This window comes from Branchiostoma belcheri, unplaced genomic scaffold, assembly GCF_001625305.1.
Source record: "Branchiostoma belcheri isolate BF01 breed outbred unplaced genomic scaffold, Haploidv18h27 scaffold250, whole genome shotgun sequence".
NCBI classification, from domain to species: domain Eukaryota; kingdom Metazoa; phylum Chordata; class Leptocardii; order Amphioxiformes; family Branchiostomatidae; genus Branchiostoma; species Branchiostoma belcheri.
The window spans coordinates 201,108-222,645 of record NW_017803855.1 but is presented as its reverse complement, the minus strand read 5'-3'; the positions used below and the strand labels follow the sequence as shown (position 1 = coordinate 222,645).

The 21,538-nt window shown below is 39.7% G+C and overlaps 2 protein-coding genes across 2 annotated transcripts in view; one reads left to right on the top strand and one right to left on the bottom strand.

Annotated features, from left to right (window-relative positions):
- Nucleotides 1-21,538, bottom strand: part of LOC109471635 (5'-nucleotidase domain-containing protein 3-like) — a 71,581-nt gene that overhangs the window by 27,829 nt on the left and 22,214 nt on the right. The window lies entirely within an intron of this gene.
- The window catches only part of LOC109471636 (zinc finger protein 888-like), a 53,442-nt gene continuing 45,743 nt past the window's right edge, over nucleotides 13,840-21,538 (top strand). The window contains exon 1 of the mRNA XM_019770974.1: nucleotides 13,840-13,978. The gene's annotated coding sequence lies outside the window, so the exon portion shown is untranslated. The remainder of the gene's footprint in view (nucleotides 13,979-21,538) is intronic.

The window sequence follows — 21,538 nt, the reverse complement described above, 5'->3', positions numbered from 1 at the left end:
TACTAATCTCCAAGCAGATCCCTTTCGGTGGCAAAAGACAGTATCAATTTGGCCAGGCAGTATCCATTAGCCAGAGAAGGTCGGCAGCCACCGACGGTGTGGGTACTGACAAAAAAATGGCCATAAAAAGCTAACAATCATTCCCCTACAACCTCTGCTTGGAGAGTAACATTTACAACTTGCAACATAAATGACAAGATAGCTTTCATCAGTTAAAGAATGATGTAAACATTAGCCATAGTTACAGTACTAACTGTAACTTTGTGTGTGGTATGCCTTCATGTCAGAGTCTGAATATTTGGAGTCACATACCGTCAACAACAGAAACAATAACGTTATCCTGTTGTGTTGTTATTAGGATTGATCCAGGATTTAACTCATTTGTAGACAAAACAAGTCAGTACACGTTCTAATTGACAAAGGGTGACCCTGGGCAGAGAGATAACTATCATCATAATGTTTTTATAGCGGCCTTGGCACACAAAAACCCTAAGTTTTCTTAGAGACTTTTTACTTCAGACCTCCATAATTATACAATGTCAATTGTCTCAGATGTTGCAACAGTCTTTAGGTCACATGAAACTATCTAAATTCTAATGACTTGGTTCTGATTGAATTAAAAAGAAAACAATCAAAGACTGGATATATGATACACAGTACTACTGTATACACTCAGTACAGACTTCGATGAAATTCCCTTCCAACGAGTGTTACATGCAGTTTTATTTCTTGTACAAAAGTTGTTTACATTGCGATTGAAAGCCATGATAAATGGGTTTAAAACTATGTAAAAGCCATGAATTAGTAGTTAAAAAAGCCATGTAAACTGCATGCACTACAGTAACTAAGCTATGGGGAAGGAATCTTGAATTCACCTGCATGCATAGCAGCTGACTGATGATGATGACTAATTAGCGACAATAGCCGGGATTCAAACTCCCAACCTCTTGGTCCAGAGGCTGGACTCGTAACGCATGCTACTACATAATATCATCTGGTATCACAGAAAGAGAGCTGTACAGCAATATTGTCAGCCTAAAATACAAACAAATATGTACAGGGACGAGTAACTGGGTGGCTTCACAAGAACAGGCATAATACAATACCTAAAGTTTATCCTGACCAGTCAGATAATGTTGTAGTACAGTTCCAAACTCCTGCTTGATTTTTCAGTTGTACTTCAATCAAGCTGAATTAAACTGCAAGATTCTGTATGAACAACTATGAAAGAGGTGCTAGTGTCACGGAAATGAAGAGAAACCTACAGTGGGTGTCACTGGAAGACAGATCTGAAGAAAAATGTCCAGACTATGCATGATGTACAAAAAATTGACTAATAAACTGGTGGACGTCCCAATCACTAAGTACCTAATACCAGCCCAGAAGAGAACAAGAAATAGCCATGCATTCAAGTACCAGAGTTATCAACCAAGGATTGAGGTGTTCAAGAATTCATTCTTTCCTAGAACTCAGATTGCAGAGTGGAACTCACTGTCACCATGTACAGTTGGGGCATTGTCATTACATGTACAAATGTAGATAGCTTTAAACAATGTCTAGAGTTAGATGTTCAAGGGTTAGGTGTAACAAGTCGATCAGTGTAATGTAAGCTATGATGATGAGTGTAATGTAGCCAGCTGCCGCCGCGCTGTGTGCCTGCAAAGCTGGTGTGTTACGCCAAAGGGCGGTTATACGGTACAGATACCGATACTTTGTCATTTACAAAATGACTGTCCTCTGTATAGGGATCACACAATTCACTGGGTGGCTTCACAAGAACAAGCATTACCCTGAAGTTTAATCTGACCAGTCATAAAATTTTGCAGAACACAATTCTGGACTCCAGTTTCTGCCTAGTACAATTCATATCATACCCGGGCCGCGATAACGTTTGATAACGGGTTCCAGACCGGGCCGTACTTTACGGTACGGCCCGGGCTTCCATGGCTTCCATAGAACGATTCGAACGCATTTTGCCCTAACCGCGTGCGCCGCTTTCGAAAATTTGAATACAGAATTCGGACGTTGGAATTGATGTTGTTGCATTTTTTAGTTTAGGGACACCTAACTTGGGCTCATTTTGCATTGAAAGGCCCGTTTTCTTGGGACATAAATGAAATACAACACGAGGTATTCCGCATCACCCTTGGTCCCGGCCCTCCCGCAAGTCAGGTCGATACCACAGGCGATACGAAATACCCCGTGTTGTATTCTATATGTACATCATCAGTCTGGTATCACAGAGAGAAAACTGTCAGCCTTAAACAAAAACACCTCTGTACAGGGATGATACGATTAACTGGGTGGCTTCACAAGAACAAGTGCTGCCTTTATTCTGACCAGTCGTAACTTGTGAGGTGGCAAGGTTCCGGAAGGCACTAATTTGTCAGCAGGAGGGAGGTGCCCACAGGTGTGAGTGTGTTAGACACAGGTGTGAGCAGGTTTAACTTAGCGTAACTCATGTCAGACATTGGGACTTCTCCTGAAGGTCAGCTCAAGGTCAACAAGTAAATATTTTTAAAGCTTTGAGCAGGGTTAAAAGTAAATTCAACTGTTCTGTTTTACTACAGTAAGGCCACACCAATCAGAAAAAATATGAAGCGACAGGGCGAAAAAAATAAAAACAAAAACAGGTCTAGGCATACTATTATAGGCTTAAATGCTACGAAATGAGCCATGAAGTCAACACAAAAGCTGGGTTAAAATTTAAACATTGAATTTTGAACCTTTAATCAAACCACTGCAATGATAGATGGGAAAACTGTAACAACTAGGAAGAAAAGGACTTTCCTCAATTGTTGGGGGCAAAACATGAGCACTTTTCAGTTGATTCAGATCCAGAATCATTTTTTTTTTTGCAAATCAGAAAAAAACGAAGAGGCGAATCCGAGAACCAACAAATTAAATTGGTGTGGCCTAACTGTAATAATTAAACCTGGTACAAGTGACTACCTCTACATTAGGACCACCTGGCCATTGATATACAGTCAAACCATAAGTGACCACCTCTACACAAGGACCACCAGGTCATTGATACACTGGCCATTGATGTAATCAAACCTGTAAAGTGACCACCTCTACTATATTTAGATATAAGGACCACCAGGTCCTGGATATTGATATAGTCAAACCTGTACAAGTGACCACCTCTATATAAAGACCACCTGGCCATTGATATACAGTCAAACCTGTACAAGTGACCACCTCTACATAAAGACCACCTGGCAATTGATATACAGTCAAACCTGTACTTAGTGACCACCTCTACATAAGGACCACCTATGATCTAGCTATTGATAGGGTCATATCAGATAGGGACCACCTGGCCAACCCACTTTTTAGTGGTGACCCCTTACGAATTCACAATTTCTTTCCATAGACACTAGCATTAAGAATAATACTGGTTTATTTGTTTCATGTAAAACTCCTAACAATGGTTCCCACATGGCAGTCACAGACTGAATTGCGTGGGGGTTCCATTAACAACAGTTGATATTCATACTAAAAACATTAACTTAGGGTACAATATTAAAAGCGTAGTTATACTGTAACTGAATTACACAAAATTAACAGTCCACAAATAAGAATCCTGCCTATAATGACCACCTAGTATATAATGACCTCCAAGCAGATTTTTCGGTGGCAAAATCGTAACCATTACCTGGCAAGACAGTAACAAACAGTCAAGACACCAGCTAACTAGCCCCAGTGAAGAAACGGTGGCAGAACACATTGGACAAGCTCATTAAAGCATTGGTCACAACCCGCCGTACGTGCTTCTGCGTGCTGTCTACGTGCAAAAACGTGGGCAAATGTAGGGCATCCGTGCGTGGTGAGTACCACCTCCGTACGGAATCCTACGGATTTTGGAGCACGCAGACACACCATAGAACATTAAGTGCATGAAAAACTTTTTCTGCATGCCATCTGCGCATTCACCCCTGTATGTGTGAGTACGGGAGACGCGCGTGCCCCTTACGGTTAAGTGGCAATCACACAGAGATTGCACGGCCAGACGTGGCGTGCAGACCACACTCTTACACCTTGCGCAACCGTGCGAGTGACGTGCGTTTTCAGAAACGATGTGGCCTCAAAAAAAATGTGCGGACAAAAAGCACGCACAGCGGGTTGTGAACCGCCCGGCGGGGGCTTAACAGACAAGGAGACGGGGGAATCATTTCAGAGTCTTGCCTATGGGATACTCAGCTTGCCAGTTGGCTATGACTTTGCCACAGAAAGATCTGGTCATATCGATTCCACAGACGCAGACACTTGATCATGTTTTCATCATTTTCCAGAACAAATTTTCCATGGCAGGCCTTAGGCATTTTAGAACAAAAAGGGGAATGTGACAGCGAATGCTAGTTCTTTTTTTTTTGAAGTCCAATATGTACAGAATCACGTTTCGGCGTGTTTTTTTTTTTTGTAATTTGTTTTTTTGTTGGTTAAAACCTCTACCAAAATGTTCGGCCGGGTTCTGATTTGGTCCAGCATACCACTCTACATAAAAATATTACTCTGAGTTGGAATAATCAGTCAGTTGAACCTCCCATATACAGGCAGGGCTCAAAATACAGGGTGTATATGTACCTACATGTATATGCAGGTAATATTGGAGCTACCGGTAGCATGGGCAGGTATTTCTGAAGTCTACATTGTACCTGCTCCTAACCTGCACTGGTCCATGTACTGTTTATACACAAAAAATAATAGGTGTATTTGGATTTTTATTTACTACATTTACTGTCACCATGCCCAATGGTTTCTGAACAGTTTTTAGTTCCCATACTTCTGAGTGGTACAGGTAAACTTTTTGGTGCAGATAATACCAGTGTTACCTGCATCAGTGCAGGTATGCAGAAAAAAGTATTTCAAGCCCAGACTTGTAGAATTTCTGCCTTCAGTCAGAAATGGTTCGTCTACCATTAGTACCTCCAAAAACCTGTCTAGACTCCATGTACCAGTCACCAGTCTGAATGGTATCTCACTGTCAATCAAAACATTGTTCACATTTCGATTCAATCTCTCAAATACATTCTCCGCCTCGAAACACACATTAAGTAAGCAAAATCACACCAGCATACTTATTTCTGAGATGCTATCAGTGTCCAAATCTTGTCCAAATCCCCTGTGCTATCACACCATCTTCATGTATGTACCGTAATTGGGCAGATACTGAAATTAAAACATACTAGACTAGGGCTCGAAATACAACCTGCATGTGCAGGTTAGTGCAGGTAAAATTGAAGCTGTGCAGGTATTTCTGATGTCTACCTGCACCTAACCTGCACTGGTCCATGTACTGGGTATATGCAGGTTAGTGCAGGTAAAATTGGAGCTGTGCTGGTATTTCTGATGTCTACCTGCACCTAACCTGTACTGGTCCATGTACTGGGTATATGCAGGTTAGTGCAGGTAAAATTGGAGCTATGCAGGTATTTCTGATGTCTACCTGTACCTAACCTGCACTGTTCCTAATAATATACTGTATACATGTACTGAGTCTATTTACATTAATGTACTATGTGGATTTTTAGTGCCCGTAGCCAGGATTTTGAATGGGGGGTTCTTCCCACTGCTTGAGGGGACCTCGAGCGCCGAAGGGGCGAGGTTCCTAGGGGGGTGCGGGGGCATGCTCCCCTGGAAAATTTTGAAAAATGAACCTTCTAAAATGGCATTTTGTGCATTTTTGAGAGGATTTCCAAGAAAACATCAGAGATAAATTTTTATTCAATGACAAAGGGAGCAGTTTTTCTACGATTCCAGTCCATCTTTTCAAGAAAAATCTTGGACCTTTACATAAAAAGTGGACCAAAAAGTGGACCTTTGAGCCTCCCCCTGGCTACGGGCATGTATAGACGAAATAATGGCAGCTTGTGGTATGATCCAATGACTCTGGCCACTTCCTAAATTCTGAGTGGTTCAGGTAAAACTTGTCTGGTGCAGGTAATTTTCCACACTGTAACGTGCACCAGTGCAGGTATGCAGATAAAAGTATTTCGAGCCCTGCAAACTAAACGTGTGTTCCGTTCAGGTTGGAGCCAGTAGTCCTGGTTAGTGTCATGTTGTGTAGGTGGGCCGTCCCTGACAGGATAATGTGTTGTACAGACAAGGTTGTGTGCAGTAATTACAGCATGTCTGCCCACTGTGGAGCCAGGCTAACATGCCGGGACTAGCCAGGCTGGCAGGCAAACAGTCATAAAGGTGTGTCTACTACAGTTAACGATAGGGCAGGGCAATTATAGGATTTATAAAACAATGAGGATCTACACCTGTTAGTGTTAGAAAACACACAATCTGATTCAGTTTTACATGACACACTTCCTTATGTTCAGGATAATTCTTGTTATGGAAAAGTTATATAAAATCATAATTTATGTAAGGCATAATCAGTTTTATTATATAAGGCCCAATGGGCAAGCAAGCTTTAATTTTTTAAATAATTCTTTACAAAGAATTTCAGACAAGACCTAATAGTATCATAATCATAAGAATATTCTTTTTTATAACATTTTTCCTTCCGCCTCAAAAAGCTTCTGAGTTTCTCTCTTGAAATTAACTCGGTCAACAAATTTTTACTACATTTTAGTTCCCCAAGTTGAAAATTTGTCTCATGTTTTTACGACACTTCAGGCTGCTTATACCTTTCTTGAAGGGACTAATGGCTCACAAAATACAATGAAAACTTTGTAAAATTTGTCCAATGTTCATCTGGCCATCAAAAAGCATTTCTGAATCAGGCCTACGAAACAAAATGTTGTGTTTCCTGTTTCCTGACCGACCCTAGAAAAACCTGCTGACCCTAAACTTTTTTAAGGACTGGAACCCTGCAAGGGACAACCTGATCAACTTTTTCTAGCTCCATGATCTGACACCTGAGTGCTAAAACGTTGTACAATTGGTTTTCTAACATTGACATTGAAAATAAAAGCGTCCTCAACATGCAAGTTTTACTTTGTTGAACAGTAATTGTATAAGTTGGACCCCTATATAGATACCACTGAAGTCTAAAAAAAATAATCCCTACCTTCATGTACCAAATAAATGCTATTTTTTTCAGGACTGATACAGGAAATGCAACATTTTTTCCTAGGCCTCAGCAGTTTCTACATGGTTTCTTTGGGTACTTGAAAGATGATACAAAGACGATGAAATGAAAACATTAAGATGCCAGAGGATGGGAAGCAGGGCTTGATCTACCAACTTCATGCACCACCAAGTCTGCAAAACTCAAAGAAAAAGTCAAAGAATTTCTGTAACATCGCTTCATCAATTCAGCCTTCTGGCTGCAACTGTTGTAATAAAGTTGATGTCATAATAAACCATTCTACTAATAAAGAAGATATAAAAGAACAAAATTAAAGAATTTATTGTAATGTTTGGTATACCATGACTCTATGTGTTCAGTCATTTGCACAACTTTCCTGATGATTTCATGGTGGCTTTCGTGACTTTTATTTCAGCCTGACTTTTTCCCCTCATACGATTAGTTTAGGGGTGTCCAAGGATGTATCATGGCATATCAGGAACTATCAATAACTTTGTGATGACAAAACAAGACCACACACTTTGGGTACACTCGGCAGACTAGCACTAGTAATGCAGATATCTGCTGACCAGATAACGGCAACACTTAACCACGTGCACCCTCCCGACATGTTAAAACAGCACCTCAACAATGGAAGACTTCTTCTCCATTGTAAGGTGGACCTGTATTAGGTTTGTGATAAAAGTTACAAAACTATACATTAGGCCACACCAATTTAATTTCTTGCTTAACGGATTCGCCTGCTTCATTTTTTTCTGATTTGCAAATAAAAATAAAAATTCAGAATCAACTGCAAAATGCTCATATTTTGCCCTGAACAGTTGAAAACAGTCCTTCCTAGTTGTTAGTTATTCCCTCTTTCAATGCAATGGTATCATTAAAAGTTCAAAATTCATTGTTTAAATTTTGAACCAGCCTGTTGTGTTGACTTCATGGCTCCTATCGTACCATTTTGGGCCATAAGGCCACACCGATTTAATTTTATGGATGACATCCCCGCGCGCATTGATTTTCGCCCGATCTCAAAAAAAAAAAAAAAAATCACGTATTCCGAGGCTCTGGCCTGGCTTCAGGCCTGGGTAGTGCATGGTGGTGATAACTCTGGTTGACGGCAGCCAGGCTACCGAAGCTCCAAGACTCAAGAACTCAGTACATACGTCAGCAGTGTCGGTAAGCACTTTGGTCATGTTCTTTAAGATCCTCACGAGTCACGAACCACAAAATATTTACAACTCCCTTTTGCCTGTTCATGCATCTCACAGTCATAATACCAGATCTTCCGCACATAACTTTAGATTACCAATACCTAAGTCCAATAGCAGAAAACGCTCATTCCTGTATCGTGCAGTCATGCTCTGGAACGATCTACCATCTGACGTTAAGACACTGTGCGATGTTATCAGTTTTAAGAAAGCCGTTTCAAACAGTAGTAGTGTCACCTGATCCTTGACCCTTGCTCGCTGCTTTTAAATTGTTAATATCTATGTGTATTTATTGTTGATGTGGTGTACATGTATGTATGTATGTATTTTTAAATGTTTCTACTATGTTGTAATTGTGTAATTATGTAATTGTTTGAGCCTTGGAAGATTAGCCCTTCGGGGCTAAAAGGTTTCGAAATAAATGAAATGAAATTCATATATTCCGCAAAAATCCAGCATGTGTCGGCCTATCGTATACGTCGCTATGTAATGCGCCAAATTCACAATACCAGGTTTGTATTCCTGTGGTTTTGTAGCATTTTTATTTTTGGCCGGTATTTTTTTTTCGCCCGCGCGCACTAGTTTGGGGGTCTTCAGAGGATGTCATCCATAAAATCAAATCGGTGTGGCCTAATAGGATGCCTAGGCCTGTTTTTATTTTTATTTTTTTTTTTCGCCCGCCCGCTCAATTATTTTTCTACAAAAATCCGTTAACCAAGAAATTAAATTGGTGTAGCCTTTACTGTAGAAAAAATTACAAAGTTTCAAAGAACAAGAAAAGATGGGACTTATTAGCCTTACTTAAAGATTTGCAGTCAATTTTCTGGCCATTCTTTTAAAATTTAGTCAGTTGAATCCCCTTAATAGTATCCTATGATACCATACTGATACATGTATGTGTAAGGCAAAAATGCGATATTGCTCATTGTCTCTCATTGTACGCTGGTTCTAACAGTAACTGATAGTAGTCCAGAAAAATAAAAGGACTCCTCACCTAGGTTATTTCTGAACTCATTCAAATGCTTTATTATGAAAATCAAATCAGGCTATAAAAATGTGCCAAGAGATAGTACATGCAGTCAATATCAGACATATTCCCTCATATCCAGCTTGGTTTTATTATTTTTTTTGGACTGTCTAAAATTCGTCTTCATCTCATTTACATATCCTTTCATAATGTTTTGACAAAAAGTAGTTTGCTACTTGAAAGATTTTCATTTTCAAAATCTATCCAGTGTTGTTTCAACCACTCTTTCAGGGCTCGAAATTAACATTGTCCCAGTGTCAAATGACACTAAATTTTCAGCTTGGGACAATTCAAATTATGTTTCGGGACAATTTCAGGGCAATTGGAAAATTCTCAGACCGTCCACGTCATTTAGGAACGCGATCCATCCATCCTGCTGCAGACTGCCGGCAGCCCATAATACTCTGACAAACATTTAAATTTGCCCAATCAGGGATTCCAAATATCAGGGACGGTGCCATGCCCATGATATTATCATGTATTTCCCTACATATACTAATAAAGTGGACTTCAAGTTGTACAAATTCACTTGTTGTTTTCTTATTGTTGTCATAAACTTATTTCCTGAAAAGCAGGCTGGGACAGTCCATCTTCAGTTCGGGACAATTGAAATCTATGTTTGGGACAATTCTGGGACAATAGTATAAAAAAAGTTAATTTCGAGGCCTGCTCTTTTCTTGTGTATCTCATTACCTGGAGGTCTAACCTTCATCGGTTGGATCTAAAATTTGAAGACAAAAAAACTTATTTGATTGACAACACAGCATAAGGATGTGAGAAGGCGGATATAAATAATTATCTCTGGTAGAGTGAATGCCTGAAATTTACCAGCAAGTTGACTATACAGGAAAGCGTGGCAGCCCACACGCAAAGCAAACAGGACTTGCTATCAATATTATTGATTGATGACTTAACTAATAAACAAAATAACAATGTAGCAAGGTAAATTGTTCTATCATACATTATAGGGGCATTATGTAAAATTTTTTCCACCAAGACTGCATTGAAAAATTCATTGAAAAATGTTGAAAAAATCTTTTGTGATTGTAATTTACTCCCACTTTTAAATATTTTGTACAATCTCTGATTTTTGACAATTATGGCTGGTGCTAAAACAGCCCACATGAGGCAAACTGAGTTTGTATCAGTCTGAGAAGGTAAAGTTTAACATACAATGTATATTGCTGACAGCTGTGTTTCCAACTTTTAAAATTAGGCCATGTTGATTTGATTATATGGATGACATCCTCTGGGAACCCCAAAACTGATGCGCGCGTGCGAATAAAAAAAAAGTTTTGCAAAAAAAAAAGTTGCTTTCACTATGAAATCTACATGGTCATGAAGGTTGAACAAATGGCACAGAATATGTTATTATTGGCGAATAATCTACTCTTTGAATTCATTTCTTTACATTTTTGTCTTTTTTCCTTTGATTTTGGCATTCTACGACATTGGTATCGTTTCTAAATGTTTTCCTTACAACTTATGGTATATTTTTGCTCATTTAGCAACTGTTTTGCACGATTTACAGTATGGTTGAAAACTTTTTTTTTTTTTGGAAACGGCCGAAAATTCATGCGCGCGCGGATGTCATCCATATAATCAAATCAACATGGCCTTACTGTAAGTTGTTAAGTTAAACTTTAAAGTTTTATAACCAGTATATGACTGAGCTAGCTTGACCATGTACTATACAGCCATGTATCTGTAAACTTTTCTTTTGTTGTGACCTGTACTTAACCCAGTGGGCATATACAGGTTATAATATAAAGGTCTTCATTCATTCATTAACAATATCAATAAACGAGTTCAGTTCTGATCAGTTCATCCTTAGAAATAAACAAATAACCGAGAAATAAACAAATTTGTATTCATAGTAAAATGTTGAACTTTATTCCAACACACAGTTTACAGAGAGATCAAATTTTCAGCGACCACTGTAGCCTTGATCAGGATTATTAATGACCAATCACTCACAAGGTGATCTCGCAAGAGTTACATGTGACCTTATTTACACAAGACTTTACTGAAAAGATATACATGACATGCTTGTAAGTGGTGTGGTTATGTTTTCTCCTAGCAAGTTGCTAAACAAGTTAGAGTGAATTTTTGCTTGTCACTACCGAAGAAACTGATGGTATGACTGATCAAGTTTTGATGACGTCTAAAGGAGGGCCTGCATGCCCTTTTTCGTTAACCGTTAGGCCACACCAATTTAATTTCTTGGTTAACGGATTTTTCTAGAAAAATAATGGAGCGGGCGGGCGAAAAAAAATTAAAAATAAAAACAGGCCTAGGCATCCTATTATGGCCCAAAATGGTACGATAGGAGCCATGAAGTCAACACACCAGGCTGGTTCAAAATCTAAACAATTAATTTTGAACTTTTAATGATACCATTGCATTGAAAGATGGAATAACTGTAACAACTAGGATGAAAAGGACTGTTTTCAACTGTTCAGGGCAAAATATGAGCATTTTGCAGCTGATTCTGAATTTTTATTTTTATTTGCAAATCACAAAAAAATGAAGCGGGCGAATCCGTTAACCAAGAAATTAAATTGGTGTGACCTTATGGGCTATTTCAATTTACCGTTAATCGTTGCCAGACTGTTCTAATTCAACGTTAAGCGTTATCAGAATATTCATCGTGAAGCGTTATTGGTCGTTTTAATTCTACATAAAACGTTATTTGTCATCCTAAATTCAGCGTTAAGCATTAATGAATAATTCTTCGTTACACCCAATTTTGCCTTTCAAAGTGCAGGAAAATGCGTCATTGAAGGTTTAAAAATACAAAATTTCCCGGGGGAGAATGCCGGACCCCCCCTTCATTGCTCTCGCCTTTGGCGCTCGACTCGCGCTCCTGCGCTCGGTCCCCTTCGGCTCTAGCCAGCACCAGTTTTCCGCCAATTACCGGAAGTTTGCGGAGCGTTACAAATTTTTTTTTACGAATCTGTCAACCTAAAATCTTGAGTAAAAATATGAAAACATCAGAAGGACCGTCAAACACTTTCAACACCATGATCTGCCTCTTAAAATGCGGGAAATTGCGTTTTTGAAGGCTTAAAAATCCTAAATTTCCTGGGGAGCACCTCCCGGCCCCCTTAGATTGCGAGCATCAATCCATCGGTAAAACTGGGCGGATGGAAAAAAGTCAAGCTGGGTAGAGCCTTGGCCAACGTCGCAGCTGGGAAACACAGAGAACACATACCTTTAATGCGTTCTTCTTTACATGTAAGGTATACGTAATTTTGTCAGTGATCAGCTTTTCTCACAAAGCGAGATACCAAATCCAGTGCAGCTCGAAAAAAAGCCTGTCAATTTATCGTTTAGCGTTGCCGACCGTCCTGAATTTACCGTTAAGCGTTATCGGCCCTGCTGAATTTACCGTTAACCGTTGCCAGGACCCCCCCATGCAGACCCTCCTAAAGCCTTGAATACCTGACAACATGCACCAACTTTATCAGTCCATCTCATCTACAAGTGTCATCCCAGGGCATTTTTCTTATTCTTCCCTACACCAACTCTGTCAACACTATGTCCGCTTAGACTGTTTATGAAATAAAGCGAGGCTAACAGGACTGTGTTCTAGCCAACCTGAAATTATTTTCTGCCATCTCAATTTTGTTTGATAAGCGCCGAACGAAAATCCTAGGGGTCCGGAACCAGTTTTGGTTAGGGGGCAGGACGTAGCAGCAAATTTTGCTGGTAGATCAAGTTGATCTCTTTTTGTATCTTCATAGACAAATTTTTGGAAGAACCCCCCCACAAGGCTCAAAGGTCCACTTTTTGGTCCACTTTTTATCTAAAGGTGCAAGATTTTTCTTCAAAAGATGGACTGATTCGTGTCACCAGCGAGGCAGGAATTGTAGGAAAACGGCTCACTTTGTCATTGAAAAAAGTTATCTCTAATTTTTTCTTTGAAATCCTCTAAAAAACATAGGAAATGCCATTTCAGAAGGTTCATTTTTCAAAATTTCGCTGGTCCCTCAAGCAGTGGGAAGAACCCCCATTCAAAATCCTTGCTACGGGCATGCTACAGGACAACTCAGGACAGAGAACTCTCCTAGCCACCAGGTGAAGGTGTATCAAATTGCAAGACTGCTCCTGTAGAGGACTTCATACATGTTGTAGGGCAGGGATAGTTATGGGCCGGGTCTAGTCGTGTGGACTGGCGGCAAACTCACAAAAGAAAAACTATTATCCAAAGCTCCATAATTGTCACTAATTGCCCGAGATTACTTTAATTATAACGTGCTGAAATGTCTGATCCGCCGTTAATGACAAAAGTCCTGGCGAGAGTTTGGGGAAGCACGTCCTGACTTACACCTTGAGCTCGGAAGGGACACTTCCCGATGTGAGGCATGTGAGATATGTCTGGTTGGGAGTCACCGCTTTTGACTCCGACTTAGCCTCCGCTCAGGAGTTTACCAAAACTCGCTCGGGTGTAAAGAATTGCCCGGGGGCTTGTCGGATGATCGCCGCCATATCAGAGACAGCGGAACTATTTCTGCAGGCCATGTGAGCAATTTACTACATATACACCCAGCCACGACCGGCGGAGGCAGTCTGGTGTGAGCCGCGGCGAGAACAGAAGGGGCGACACCGACTACTCACCAGTGTGAGCCTGCCCTGCAGGGAGACTACAGTTTTATTACCAGTCCTGCCTTCTGACAGTCTTACCTACAGCCAATACGGGTAAGTTCTATTCCACACAAACTTACACCATGTAAAGTAGTGGAGACTTAGTAGTATTCCCTTATATGTCAGCCAGGTGCAGAAATGATTTATATACGTTGTCCTTTTCTCCACATTCGTACATGTGTAGGTCAGAGGGTTGCTTCCGTTCACACCTTGCCATAAACACGCTCATAATGAGCTCCCACAAAATCACAATGGGGATGATTTGTAAAACGACTGGGCCTGCTGTAACTTGTGATTTATACAGCCAATAACTGTATCTTGGACGGATAATGTTAGATGTTAGTCTTGTAGATGCGATATTACCTTTAGCACTGAGGAAAATGTACTGAAATCTGTCCAACAATTAGCCACGAGATATTGTTCATTTTTCACTAGCCCTGTTTTTTCACCTCCCTTAAAATTGTTTCCATGGCTTACTTAACCGGCATACAAGAAGTATCTGTATCTGTATGGGTTAGCCAGTATAACTGCCCTTCAGCGTAACACACCAGCTTCACAGGCATGCGGCGCGGCGGCAGCTAGCTATATCACAACAAACGACTTGTTACACTCGATCTTTGCACATGTAATTGCAGGAATTGTTTAAAGCTTTCTAGTGATGATGCCCCTACTGTGCTTGGTGGCAACGAGTTCCAGTCTACAATAGTTCTGGGGAAATACGAGTTTTTGGCTACCTCAATTCCTTGTTGATAACTCTGATATTTGAAGGCATGACTGTTTCTTGTTCTTTTCTGGGCTGGTATCAGATACTTAGTGGTTGGTACGTCCACCAGTTTATTAGTCATTTACAAGTACAACTAGAAACAAACCGTGCTCTAGCAGTTCTGCATTGTCCAAACAGGGATAATTTTTACCACCAATGAAAGCAGCAAGGTTTCATATATTATATAACTACATGTATACTGTCTCTGTCAGTGTCTCTATGATTAGAATTAATTTGTCACATAGATTCTAGAATTGAGTGACCTTTACCATTGAACGTTCAAAAAGATTGGCGATGTTACTAGTATAAGCACTGTTTTTGTCTGCGTTTTAACTACCTTAATTTACTAACCAGCCTGCTCTATCACAGCTTAAATTTGGGGTTTACAAAGTTGGTTTTTGAGATTACATCAAAGAGATATATGCCTTTTACATGCCTGTTACTGGCTTTGTGATATGGCCCAAATACAGTACTCATTTTGTATCACACTATAGCAGTTTGTATTGCAACTTGTATTCAGTATCTATATCATCAGCAAGGAGGTTCAATTGAAATTATATCAAAAGTTGTCTGTCTTCTCAAATCGTGTTACGACGTGGGAAAATTGAATAAAGACAAGGCAAGAGTCTTGAAGGCCACGGTTTGCTACAGGGTTTAAAAGCAGCTGAGATTCAAAATGAACAGACCCTTTGTCAGCACGACTCGTGATAGATTGAATCCGTGCTGGTACTGACAGCCGGATACGCGGCACGCCCTGAAAAAATATCTAATTTCAAGCCCTTGACGTACGTCTTCCATAATAATCGTTGCCAAAATTTACCGGTTTAACTTTCAAGTTTGTGCTCGAAACAACAGTTTTTTCGCCCACGACAACATTCTTCCACTTAAACATCACGAACATTTTTATATTTCCTGGTTCTAGGCTTGACTTTTAACTCAAAAACTTTCTGCTTTGCTTGAAGAGTTGTGGGGAAAGCTGTTTTTCAATTACACCCTCCCAGCGCTGTTTTGTAGGTAGATAGGTAGCCACAGGTCGAGACCCCCTGTTGAGCGCTGCTGGGTACAACCCTGGGTACAGTCAGGACCTGTCAGTACTGTCCACACAACAATAACCCAGGTCTGCACGCACGCCCTTTGATGTATTGTTCCAGAAAGAATCTCCAGAATGGACTCTTACTGTTGGAGTCAGCTGAGTAATGAAATAAAATGTTTATTGTCGGTTCCGTGCACGAGTGCAAAGAAAGAGTCACAACGTACAGGAGTGAATGTTTTTTGTGATTTAGGCCACACCAATTTAATTTGTTGCTTCTCCGATTTTTTCAGAAAAAATATGACGCCACAGGGAAAAAATAAACAGGCCAAGGCACCCCATGATAGCCAGAATTGTTACGATATGAGCCATGAAGTGAACATATCCAGGCTGGTTTATGATTAAAACAATAGATTTTGAACTTTTAATGAAACAAAGTTACATTGTTACATTGAAAACTTTAACAACTAGGAAGAAAAGGACTTTCTTCAACCATTGAGGCCAAAATATATTTCATTGAGCATTTTGCAGTTGATTTAGAACCTGAAAAAAACATTTTTTTTTGCAAATCAGAAAAAAATGGACAGGGCGAATCCGAGAAACAACAAATTAAATTGGTGTAGCCTTAGCTAGAAATGTTAGGACCAAAGTCTATGATTTTGCAGTATATCATGAGTTTGCCATACCTGTGGGTTCAAGTTCAGTGAAGCATTCTTGAAGTAAATGAACTGAATCAAATACATTCAAATCAAACTCAACATACAGTTAAACTTGTACAAGGAGCCCACTCTGGGACTGACAAAATCTGGTCTATGTGGACAGGTGGTGAATATAGACAGGGTTTTTAATAATTGTGTCAATGGGGAAAAAAACTTAGAAGAGACCTACAAAAAGTAGGCACATTGGGCAGGTGGTCTTTATGTTAGTGAACACTTGTTTTTTCTTAGGGCAATATAGTAAGACTAGTTTTAAAGCAAAAAGAAAGAAGAAAAATAATCTATTAGTCTACTGAGTCTAGTTTCTGGTTCAATAGTGTTACCCAAATATTTACTGTGTGGCATTTAAACACTAGTCTGAGCTTCTTCAGAGACAAAGGAACAGAAGGGAGGGACTTGTGGAGCATGAAGTGGGCATGACAAGACAGAGGAACTGTTTTCAAAGGGAACTTCCAGTCACACAGCCTGAAACTTCAAGTTGTTAAATGACCAGTAATACACAGGTAGTGAGGGTATAGACAATATAATTTCATTTTGTCCCATAAGGCCACACCAACTTAATTTTATGGATTTTTGCCTGTTCTCAAAAAAAAAAAGATCTTGTCTGGTCTGGCTCTAGGCCTGGGTAGTCCATGGTAGTTAGCGACAATACAGAGACAGTGGAAACTCTGGAGGATGGCACCGATGGCACCAAAGCTCCACGACTCAAAAACTCGAAACANAATCGTTGCCAAAATTTACCGGTTTAACTTTCAAGTTTGTGCTCGAAACAACAGTTTTTTCGCCAACGACAACATTCTTCCACTTAGACATCACGAACATTTTTATATTTCCTGGTTCTAGGCTTGACTTTTAACTCAAAAACTTTCTGCTTTGCTTGAAGAGTTGTGGGGAAAGCTGTTTTTCAATTACACCCTCCCAGCGCTGTTTTGTAGGTAGATAGGTAGCCACAGGTCGAGACCCCCTGTTGAGCGCTGGTGGGTACAACCCTGGGTACAGTCAGGACCTGTCAGTACTGTCCACACAACAATAACCCAGGCCTGCACGCACGCCCTTTGATGTATTGTTCCTGAAAGAATCTCCAGAATGGACTCTTGCTGTTGGAGTCAGCGGAGTCATGAAATAAAATGTTTATTGTCGGTTCAGTACATGAGCGCAAAGAAAGAGTCACAACGTACAGGAGTGAATTTTTTTTCTTTAGCTAGAATGGTTAGGACCAAAATCTGACACTGACTGAGGTGCCTATGATTAAGTTTGCCATATCTATGGGTTCAAGTCCAGTGAAGCATTCTTGAAGTAAATGAGTTGAATCAAAATACATTCAAATCAAACTCAAAATACAATCAAAATTGTACAAGAAGACCTACAAAAAGTAGGCACATTGCGCAGGTGGTCGTTATGTACAGGTGAACACTATTGCATATGCAGGTTTTTTACTACACTGTATATAGGGCAATATAGACTTGTCTAGTTTTATAGCAAAAAGAAAGAAGAAAAATAATCTATTAGTCTACTGAGTCTAGTTTCTGGTTCAATAGTGTTACCCAAATATTACTGTGTGGCATTTAAACACTAGTCTGAGCTTCTTCAGAGACAAAGGAACGGAAGGGCAGGGACTGTGGAGCATGAAGTGGGCATGACAAGACAGAGGAACTGTTTTCAAAGGGAGCTTCCAGTCACACAGCCTGAAACTTCAAGTTGTTAAATGACCAGTAATACACAGGTAGTGAGGGTATAGACAATATAATTTCATTTTGTCCCATAAGGCCACACCAACTTAATTTTATGGATTTTTGCCTGTTCTCAAAAAAAAAAAAGATCTTGTCTGGTCTGGCTCTAGGCCTGGGTAGTCCATGGTAGTTAGCGACAATACAGAGACAGTGGAAACTCTGGAGGATGGCACCGATGGCACCAAAGCTCCACGACTCAAAAACTCGAAACAGTTTCGATTCATAAATTTCTGCAAAAAGCCAGCATGTCCCAGCTTGTCGTATACCTTGCTATGTACCTGAAGCAAATTCACAATACTGGCTTTGTATTCCTGTGGTTTAGTTGCATTTTTATTTTTGGCTGGATTTTTTTTTCGCCTGCGCGCACTAGTTTGTGGGTCTTCAGAGGATGTCATCCATAAAATTAAGCCAGTGTGGCCTAATCTGCTGGTTGGGTGCATCATTTGATAAAAAAGGTCCTACAGAAACGTGTAGGAAAAATAGAAGAAATATGGCACTTTCATTTTCTGCTTGCCACCATTTACAGGCACCTAAAGCAACTTCAGGGCGGTAAAACTGTCAATTCTCTGGTCGTTTTTTACCTGTGTAAGTCTAGAAAGTTAATTAACTCTATCCCATAGCATACTGATCTGTGAGGCAAAAACGTGATGTTCCTGACAGAAAATAGATGGCATGTTTGGTATAATGTAGGCTGATTCTTATTGATGGTACCAAAAAGGACTCCTCATATTGGTTTGAGGCTATTTCAAGTATGAAATGGTGGGGTAAATAAATGGCAGTAAAGTCAATATCAGACAGATTTTCTCATCCAGAATATTTTTTGTTTTGCTTCCCTGAAATTGCATTTGTAGGTGTTGTTTAATGGTACATGACTTTGTGAACTTTTATTTGCTGCATTCACTGTTATTTTAATGGAGTATAAAAGAAATAATGGCAATGGTTTCTGAACAATTTTTACATATTATAATAAGTATGATCCATACTTCCTCAATTTTGAGTGCTGCAGGTAACTTTGCCTGGTGCAGGTATGCAGAAAAAGTATTTCCAGCCCTGTAATGTAGTATTATTAATGGAGAAGCTTCTTGATTCTGACATAAGTCCTAATGAGAAATACTAACAGAGATGTGGCACCACGGGGGAAAATGGTGCTGAACAAAAGAACCTGTAGCGTGACAATAGCTGTAGATTTAAATGGAATCTGGGAACAATGGTGAGGAGATAGCATCAGCCATGTCTCAACATTAAGGTCCCGACCTGACCGTCTGGAGTCTGTAAGGGTCTCCAGATAAACATCAGTGGAACTGACGAGCTGCATTTAAAGACCAAATCACACCAAAAAAAGTCCGTAAAATACATACAAATATCGGAAGTGTACAAGTCATACAAATTATAGTCACTTGAAGTTTGTTCCAATCATGATGACTGAGAAATTGAGCTTGTACAGCCTTCTTAAAGTCAATTTTTGGAGACTCTAGCAAGCTTCACAACTGCCCACTTCGATTTGCAAAAAAAACCAAAAACTTCAACCTCTGAATCAACTCCAAAATGCTCATTTTTTTGGTCCCAACAGTTAAGGAGGTCCCTTCTCTCCATTTTTTCTATCTATCAATGTGTTAATTACAAACTAGCCTGGTATGTTGACTTCATGGCCATTTGGGGCTATCATAGGATGCCTTGGTCTGTTTTTATTTTTTTCGCCCCGTCACTTCATATTTTTTATGAAAAAAAAAGCGAGCCAACGAATCAAATTGGTGTGGCCTTATCATGGGTAAACATCATTGGGGAAGCAAGGATGTAACTGTTTTGTCAATCATCAATTTTCCTTAAACATAAATTTGGCATCAACAGTTACTCTTAGTTTTTTTTCTTCCATAAGCCCACACCATGTGTGTACAAATGTACAATCATGTTGATACAGTAAGTATTTCATTTTGTATCACCATGCAATGATTTGATTAAAAGTAATAGTATGTAGATTCTATGGCAAAGTTTATTATATAAAGATACTGAAACTATTATCAATCATATCCAAATGTAAGAAAATGTAATATCAAACATTATTTTGTATGAAAGTCTGCAGACAATGTCACCTGAAAACTCCAGTTCCTGTGACCTGAAAAGTCATTAGATAGTGCAAGTGCATCTGATATTCCACTGTGACATGACAATTAACCAAATTAACTGACATCAAAGAGACGGGCTGCCACAACTATTCTGTCCCTTATCCATCACATGGGCACAGGGCGGGGGATCACAAAAAGAGCCGCCGAATCACAGTACGGTATGATCAGGAACAAACGTTTGGAGTCTGATATACCGTCGCTGTGACGTTAATTAGTATATCAGCAGGTGTAACTTGGTAGAAGGGATGCTACCTTTGACTAACATGACAATGAGCTTATTATCTAGTACTTAGTACTTATGTGGCGCCGAGTGGTTAGGCTAGTGGAGAGGAGACAGAGAGGTTGTGGGTTTGATTCCCAGCATTCACGGCTGGGCCTTGTGTCCTTGTGAAAGGCACTTTCCTCAGTCCATCCAGGTGTAAAATGGGTACCTGACTTTGGTTGGGGAGGTAAAAGGAAGTGGAAGGAGAGGGATGGCCTCTGCCTTCTAAAACCATGCGCTAGACACAGTGGATTAATTAATAATAACAACCCACTATTTCCTGAAATCATGATAATATTGAGACTACGTACCTTACAAATATACCTTTTAAAGTTTACAAAATAGTACATTCTCTACACGTAGGAAGTTGAAATCAACCCTATCCCATAGCATACTGATATCTGTGAGGCAAAATGTGATGTCACTGATGCAAAATGATTGCTTGTTTTGTATCATACTATCATAGGCTGGTTCTAGTTGTATTTATGGGTGGTAACCAAAAAAAGAGATGCCTAACATAGCTTGTTTTGGGGCCATTTCAAATGCTTCATGTTTGAAATGATGACAAAAATGTGCTAAGAAATGGCAGTAAATGCTATTTCAGATTCAGAATATTTTTTGGTTTTGCCACCCTGCCCATACTGTACTTACTTATACTACTTACTATACTAATAATAACAATATAATAGCATGAAAGTTCATCTGTGTTGGTACAAGTCATTATGAAATAAAGACTAAGCTTTAACTTCCAACACTAACTAACAAAGTACAAGTATTGTGACATATGACCCGCTACTACGGTCACGTGTCTCTGACGTCACGTTCCAAGAGTAGACAAGAGTAAACTTTGGTCAACACACATCTGTTCACTCTGGCTGTTCTGTAACCCAAAACATTGTAAGTGGCTCCCATGAGCCTTGTTTTGAGGTGACTGATGAAGTAAAAAAAAAAAAAAGACGGGTCTATACCGTATACAAGGTACAAAGTCAA